We start from the raw sequence: 7,890 nt of genomic DNA, 5'->3' as shown, positions 1-7,890 counted from the left end.
CCCTTCTACAGCCCCCAGCGGCATATGAGCCGGGGCCCAAGGCCCGAGAGCTAGCCGGTTCCTGGCCACCTTTTGGCTCCGGGACTTCCAAGCCAAGAGCCCTGGCTTCCCACGGGACCTCAGACTGTGCTCCCTCACCCGAGGCACCTGCATGGAAAGAACACAATCAAACTTCCCATGCCTCTGCCTCTCTGAGCCATGGCCCTAGCCCCTTGGTGGGAGGTGGGGATGGAGACACAATTCAACCCAACAACAGGACCCAGGCATACTTACAACCCAACAGAGGGGAATTGAGAGGGTAGGAGAGAGAGAGAGAGAGAGAGAGAGAGAGAGGAGGCTGGTCATGAGCACATGAAGAGAGAGGGGAGAGGGGAATGGGGAGAGAGGGGGAAGGGTCGAGAGGACAGAGCAGGGAAAGCAAGAAGGCAAGAGAGGGCAGAGGGGCCAAGTAGCCCCTTTTATAGTGAGTCAGGCACACCTGGCTGTTGCCAGGTAACTGTGGGGCGGAGCCTAGACAAAAATACTAACATCTACTTTTTTTCAGTTCAAACGGAAAATTTCAGTTATTTTCTGGATATGAATGTGGTGTTTTCTCTCCAAAACGCTGAAGATTCTGAACTTAAGCACCTTTTAAAAGATGACAAAAAAGAGGGACCAGTCAAACCCAAGCGTTCCCTAGCTCTGTGTCGCAGAGTGTCCAGGATAGGCAGAGGTGCCATGAGAGGGAGGAGACAGCAAGGGCAGCTGGAACTTGGACTGCCATGTTCACATTTCCGGTCTACGGAAGTCTCCCTTGTTGCCTATTAGTTACTCAGGATTCAAGGTCTCTGTGATGACCACGGAATTTCCAAGATGACCCAACTGAAGTCTTCCCTGCCTCAATAGCCAAGTCCACAGGACTGTGCTGTGTGTACACTCTGATGTCATACCTCTGTCAATTTATTACCCTGACCTTTAACCTACTGCCCGAGGGATATTCAGATGCAAGTCTCCATGCTCTGGCCTGTTGTCATTTCTGTGGACCCCAGGAAGACTGACCCCTACGGCATACAGTAAGTGCCCCATAAATGCACACTAAAAACCACTTTGTCTCTGAGATGAGTTCTATGTTACTCAGGCTAACCTCAAATTGTTGGACTCCAGTGGTCCTCGAGATTCAGACCTCAGAGCAGCTAGGAGTACCTAAGCCAAAGGATTTCACCACTCAGAGCAAGGTTCTGTAGCAGTGACTAGTCACAGCGTGGTTCTTTAGTACTAACTAGTCACAGAGTGGTTCTGTAGCAGTGACTAGTCACAGCGTGGTTCTGTAGCACTGACTAGTCACAGAGTGGTCCTCTAGCAGTTACTAGTCACAGCGTGATTCTGTAGCAGTGACTAGTCACAGTGTGGTTCTGTAGCAGTGACTAGTCACAGCATGGTTCTGTAGCACTGACTAGTCACAGAGTGGTTCTGTAGCAGTGACTAGTCACAGCGTGGTCCTCTAACACTGACTAGTCACAGTATGGTTCTGTAGCAGTGACTAGTCACAGTGTGGTTCTGTAGCACTGACTAGTCACAGAGTGGTCCTCTAACACTGACTAGTCACAGTATGGTTCTGTAGCAGTGACTAGTCACAGCGTGGTTCTGTAGCACTGACTAGTCACAGCGTGGCTCTCTAGTACTGACTAGTTACATTTGTTCTCTATTAGAATCTGCTCTCTCCTGATATCTCTAGTAGCTTTTCCTACCAATATAATCTGCCTGCCTACATTTTCCCTAACACAGGACCTGAATTCATCAAATTCAAAAAAGTAAGCTGGTGTGCTGGATTCTGGCCAGTTGCAGAGAACCTCTTACCAGCTGCTGGGAGACTCTAGGTGACAGCCTTGTAGCAGCTCTGCTTAACTGGCATCATGCATAAATGGTTTTAAAATCTTGAGTTATTCATGAAACAAGGAAGCAAGTCTTCATCTGCTTCATTGTTACTGTGAAGCTAAAGAAAATAATGTATATGAAAATGATATATATTATATATATATATATGTATATGTGACATGATATTAACATTTCAGCTAAGAGCTCATATTTCAGAAACAGGCAGAAATGTAGGAAATTAGATGGAGTGGTCCGAGATGAAGTCGTGCACATAATCTCCAGAACAGGAGATTGCCATGCCTAGGTCATAAACCTCTTCACTGAAGTTGGGTTGAAAATTTGCATCAAAAAAGCAGTCTGAACACTGCATGGACCTGTAAGGCAGAAGAGCACTGGTAACAGAACTTTCATTGAGTTCTCTTAAGTAACTCACTCCAGGGAAGCAAATGGAATCTGGTCTCTCCAGAGCCTCCCAACATGTCAGAAGTCAATGGTTTTTTATTACATGAGTGGCTTCACTGGCGACCACAGTGTGAAGCCTCAGTGCTTTGTAAACCTGCACCAATGCAACAATGTATTTGGAAGCCAAGAAGAGGAAGATTCAGCCCAGAAAGTGTGCGGTGGGCCCAGCTTGAACTTTCTCTAGCCAACACCACTGAACACCTGTTAGTGATCGTAAAGAACTTAGAGGCGCTAGAATACATTGCACTGCGTCCCAGGCCTGGCGGCTGTGATTTACTTTATGCTTAGCCCCCCGTGGCTGCACATTCTCCACCAGTTAGCCAAGAAAAAGCAGACCTTCCCCCACAGGACTCATAAAGACATTCGGAGTGTCCCAAAATTTGAAAGGAACTAGGTTCAATAAATTAGGGGATATAAAGAGGAAAAAAATGCTTAGGTAGGAACAAAAAGAATAATCTGTGGGCCAGCAAGATGGCTCAGCAGGTAAAGGTGCTTGAGGCTAAGTCCCAGGACCCGAGTTCAATCCCCAAGACCTACAAAGTGGAAGGAGAGCATCAAATGCTCACAGGTTGTCCTCTGACCTCCACAGTGATACTGTGATACACACATGCCCGACCCACCCCCCCAGTTAATAACTGTAATAAAAATGTTTTGCGTGGGAAGAAACATAGTAAGCAAAGTGAAAATAAAATAAGTCATGAGAAAAATATTTGCATCATTTGTCACAATGAAGGAGCTGATGCATAAAGAGATTCGATTCATAAGAGTTTCTAACCACAGGAAGTAAAGGTCTTGTTAGCTACCTGGAAAAAAAATGGGCACAATCAGTAAGAGATTGCAAATTAAAACGTCATCGCAGTACACATCCCACCCTTAGAAAGACAAACCGTGCAAACATCTGGCAAAGGAAATGGGAAGAAACGGTGGATCTTAGCAAAATTATAGATGAACTTTTCCCTCTACTCCGTGACACCAGAGAGGAACCCTGAGATTTCAAACGCTGGAAAAACCAGGAAACCACACACAAAAGATCCGTGATGCCGCTGTTTGAGGTAGAAAAGGGCTGAACCCACGCGGTGTTCACCTGCGAGGTGTGGAATAAGCCACAGCCCGGCGAGACTCAAACATTCAGTCCTTCACCATCACCCGAAACCTTGTTAACGGAGGCGGTGCCTGGGTCCCACGCAGCCATAGATGGCATCCTGCCTGCCTCCGTCTCCCGAGCACTAGGCTGGCAGGTGCGCACCCAGCTTGCACCTTATTTTATAGGTTTAATTTGGAAGAACACAAACATCTTACTTAGTTATAAAGAAAAAAACAACGTAAAAATGGCAGGAATAAACGAAAGCGGCAGAGCCACACGGAGCCACTGCGCCGTGGACGATCTCCAAGCACATTTGGCTGGGACGTCCCAGCAGGGAAGAGCTCACAGAAATGAGGATGAGGAGTAAAAGTCACCCTGAAGCTCTTCCAGCGAGCCTGATGCTGGCAGGGGGCCCGGCTGTGATTCTGTCGTGAGAGATGAACTAAGTGCCGAACTACGAGACAATGGTAATGACCCTCGTGTCAGTGTTTTCACAGTCGTTGGCAAACGAGACCCACGGCACGGGAAAAGAGTGAATAGAACAGAAAGTGAAAGGTTTATGCACAAACACTGTAACCTTGAATTTCAAATATTAAGATGAACTCATAATTAATTTTGTCTTTTTCAGTTTGTTTTGGAACATGACGGTCTCCTGTAGCCTAGGCTGGCATTGAACTTGCTAAATAGCCAAGTATCACCTTACATTTCTGATCCTCCTGCCTCTACCTTCCAAGTGGTGGAATTGGTGGTGTGTACCACTGCGCCAAGATAACTGTCTCTTTTAAAAGAACAGCATAAGATATAACATTTCTTAACTCTGTCTCTGAGAAAGGCCACCCAGATTGTATTCCCTAAATCCTATTTCTAGGAAAACATCTGAAACAAAACAACTCTATGATGTTTTATATTAATAGCAGCTGAGGGCAAACAAGATAGCTCAGCCGGAAAAGGGGCTTGGCACCAAGCCTGGGGACCTGAGTTCAATTCCTGGGCACCATGCTGTGGAAGGAGAGAACAGGGTCCTGCACATTTTCCTCAGATATCTATTCAAAACTTGAATGAGAATATTTATTGAATATTTTAACTCCCCGCACTGGGCGTTTTGTACATATTAGCTGACAGTCTTTTCAATAGCACTGTGGAAGAATCTGCTTTTATCCTCATTTAACAGATTAGAAAACAGGGCAAGGGGACAACACAGGTTAAGACCGTCCCATCAGTAGGCTGGAGAGATGGCTCAGAGAGCGCTGACTGCTCTTCCAGAGGTCCTCAGTTCTAATTCCCAGAAACCACATGGTGGCTCACAACCATCTGCAATGGGATCTGATGCCCTCTTCTGGTGTGTCTGAAGGCAGCGACTGTGTAGTCATAGACATTAGAAAGAAAGACTGCCCCATCAGAAACGCAAGGGTGAGAACTGAACCCTGGCAGTTGGCTGCAGACTTCTGAGTGAGGACAGAGGTTAACAAGTGTCATCATAGCCACTGTGACAGACTGGAGTGAGCCCTGAAGGAGAAGGTGATCCTCTTTCCAAATACCTGTGCCATGCTAGCTGCTCACCAAACCTCCAGGCTCAGGTTGCCTATACAATGTCGATCTCTTTAATTTTTCCACTTTGAAGTTTAACCTAACTGATTTTGGTGAGGGGTGATGTCTTTCTTAGGGATTTGTTGCTATGAAGAGACATCATGACCAGGGAAATTCTTTTAGTTGGGCTGGTATAACTTTAATTTTTTCAAACTTTATTTTTAATGATGGTTCTTTAACGCCTTAATCTCCCTTGTAGCCCACCACTCACCAGAGGTAGTGGGAAAGAAAGGATACAGGGGAAGTGGACCTGTTTAGAAAGGTTCTTTGGAGCAACTCCTGTCTGTGTTGTCTGGAAATCAGCAGTTCAGTTCACAGGTCAGCAGCAGCAGCTCAGTCCACTCATAAACACTTCATGGATACACCAGCAGTCCAGTCCAGTAGAGTCGGATAACAACCATGAATCAGCAGCTGTGGCACTACCTAGCAGAGACAGCCAAGCCTCAGCCTCGGCATGAGTCAGTAGGAGGGACTAGCAGGAATGCCCAGAGAAGTGAAGATTAGCAGACACAGTACCCACAAGTGTTGCACAGGGAGCTCTATGAACAAACCAAGCACAGCTCCCCTCCTCCCGTCATTGTGTGCCAAGCCCTATTTATACTCCCTCCAAACATCACATGTCCTCCACAGGTCTTGCCTCAGCATGTGCACCTGTCTCAGCTGACATCACTCTGCCAATCAGCCCAGAGTTCTCAGAAGCAAAAAGAAATTGCGGCACACCACGAGAAGCCTTTTGGTGCATTTCTCTTTATGGAGTTCTGACAAATGGAGCTCAACTACACAATGTAAGGCGCATGTGTGTCCTTGGCAAAGAATCCTCATCACATGTCCTTTCACATACTTGCTTTAGCAGAATATCCTCTCTCCTGTGTCTTCAGTGAAATGTTCCTTCATGAGTCAGCCTTAGTCTTTCACCTGTGTCTGCTTCAGGAAAACACTCCTTCACTGGTTTGCTCCAGCAAAACACCGTCCAACACAACTGACTCTCCAAAGAACCCTTAAGTTTCCACTTCAGGATGGTTTACAGTTGTAGAGGTTTAGTCCATTATCATTATGGTAGAAAGCATGGCAGCTTGCAGGCAGACTTGGTGCTGTAGGAATCGGGAGAGTTCTACAGGCAGCAGAATAGGACTGTTACCCTCAGGCAGCCAGGAGGAAATTATCTTCTTCACTGGCAGAGCCTGAGCATAGGAGACCCCAAAGCTCACCAACAAGGCCACACCTTCTCCAACACGGCCACACCCCTCCATAAGGCCACACCTCCTCCAACAAGGCCACACCTCCACCATTAAGGCCACACCTCCTAACAGTGCCACACTCTATGGCCAAGCATTCAAACACATGAATCTAGGGGGGCCATTTCTATTCAAACAACCACAGATGACAGTCTGGTTCACAACTTTATTCTCTTACCAGGCTACCAATAGATTTGTCAATTTTGTCTAATGTTTACAGAACCAGATACCTCAGAAGCCACCTGGACCACCTGGACCCTGTGTTCATCACGATTTATTTCCCTGTTTTTTTTTTTCCCCAAAATATTCATCTTCAATCCCATATCTTTTATATTTATTATCAGATTGCTATCAAAATAAATATTTGGTGTGTGCGTGTAGCCACTTCAGTAGGGAAGAGCACTCTTTGCACAAGTATGAGGACTGGAGTTGGAATTCCCATCACCTACATAAGACGTGAAGTATAGCCTCCTGCACGCCTGTAATCAGCACTGCAGGAGCAGAGAGAGAAGGATTGTCAGGGCTAGCTAACTGCCAGCCTAGCTCCAGGTTCAGTGACTCTGCCTCAATGGAACAAGCTGAGAGCGACAGAGCAGGACGGTCTACTGGAGCACGGGCGCACTCTCAGGAGCCACTTGACTGAGGAAAACTGACTCTGCCTCCTCCAGCAGCGAGCGACCAATTGGCAATCGCTCCTCAGGTGGGCTGGATCTTCACAAAGCCCTCCCCTGTCTAAGCTGGGATTTTATATGGCTTGGATTTTGTACAGGTGTCATGCATGCAGATGCAGCTGCTGTAAGCTCAAGGATGCAATGGCCCTGCCCTGCAAGAAAACACTATTTCTCTGCAGTCAACCACTACCTCTGGCTCTTAAAAGTCTTTCTGTCCCTTCTTCCTGGACAATCCCTGAACCTCTGTTGACATGAGCATGACCATGTCAAGGATCTAATGCTTCAGACCCACGGGACCTTGCAAAGCTGTCAGCATATAGGTCAGTCATGGAATGGCAAAACCTTCCTCTGGTCCAAGTGTGAATGTTGACAGCGTATGCAAACAACCACAGCTCAGGATGCTTACAGCCTGAGACTGCTCGTCTACAAATATCTCCTGCCAAGACTAGCTACCTCCATCCCTCTGTGTTGTACATAATAAACTCACTGACTTTTGGGTCATTTCACAGTTGGTGTGGCTCCATCAGGGTGTGCACAGCCCGCCTCAAAGAGCATCAGTTTTATCTTCATTTTTCTTCGTTCCTTGTCACCTCCAGTCAGGTCAGGTTCCGGCCATCCTGGAGGCAGCATGCTTTAAAAATCACCATCTATTGCAAGAAGAGGCTTCAAAAGTGAGGGTTGAGACATGCACTAGTCTATGTGCGTAGCGAGCAGCCTACAGGAATTGGTTTAATACAATGCACATTTGGCTGAATAGTAATATGATATAGCCAGCCATGGGTTTTTGGTCTAGTTAACCAGGCATAACTTCCATTTGTAAATTCTATTAGAAAGTGGTTGGTTAGTTCCATAATACCCCTACCACTATTGTGCAGGGACAGTCCTTTCTCTTCTGGTTCATGGTTCTCAAGGTTGATAGATAGGTAAGTCTATTGATTACTTTTACTCCCTGGTAGAATGTGTAGAAACTTCTATGAATGGTAGCCAATAGGGATGT

General features: G+C 46.5%; 1 long non-coding RNA gene across 1 annotated transcript; it reads left to right on the top strand.

Moving 5' to 3' along the window:
* The first annotated feature begins 952 nt into the window (after window positions 1–952).
* LOC143434241 (uncharacterized) lies at window positions 953–7,372 on the top strand. The gene is made up of 3 exons (XR_013103585.1): window positions 953–1,052; window positions 5,618–5,772; window positions 6,443–7,372. It is a non-coding gene; the product is annotated as an uncharacterized LOC143434241 (long non-coding RNA).
* The last annotated feature ends 518 nt before the right edge of the window (window positions 7,373–7,890 follow it).

Source organism: Arvicanthis niloticus, chromosome 13, assembly GCF_011762505.2.
Source record: "Arvicanthis niloticus isolate mArvNil1 chromosome 13, mArvNil1.pat.X, whole genome shotgun sequence".
Taxonomy (NCBI): Eukaryota; Metazoa; Chordata; class Mammalia; order Rodentia; family Muridae; genus Arvicanthis; species Arvicanthis niloticus.
Note: the sequence above shows the minus strand (reverse complement) of the source record. Positions and strands in the feature narration are given on the sequence as shown.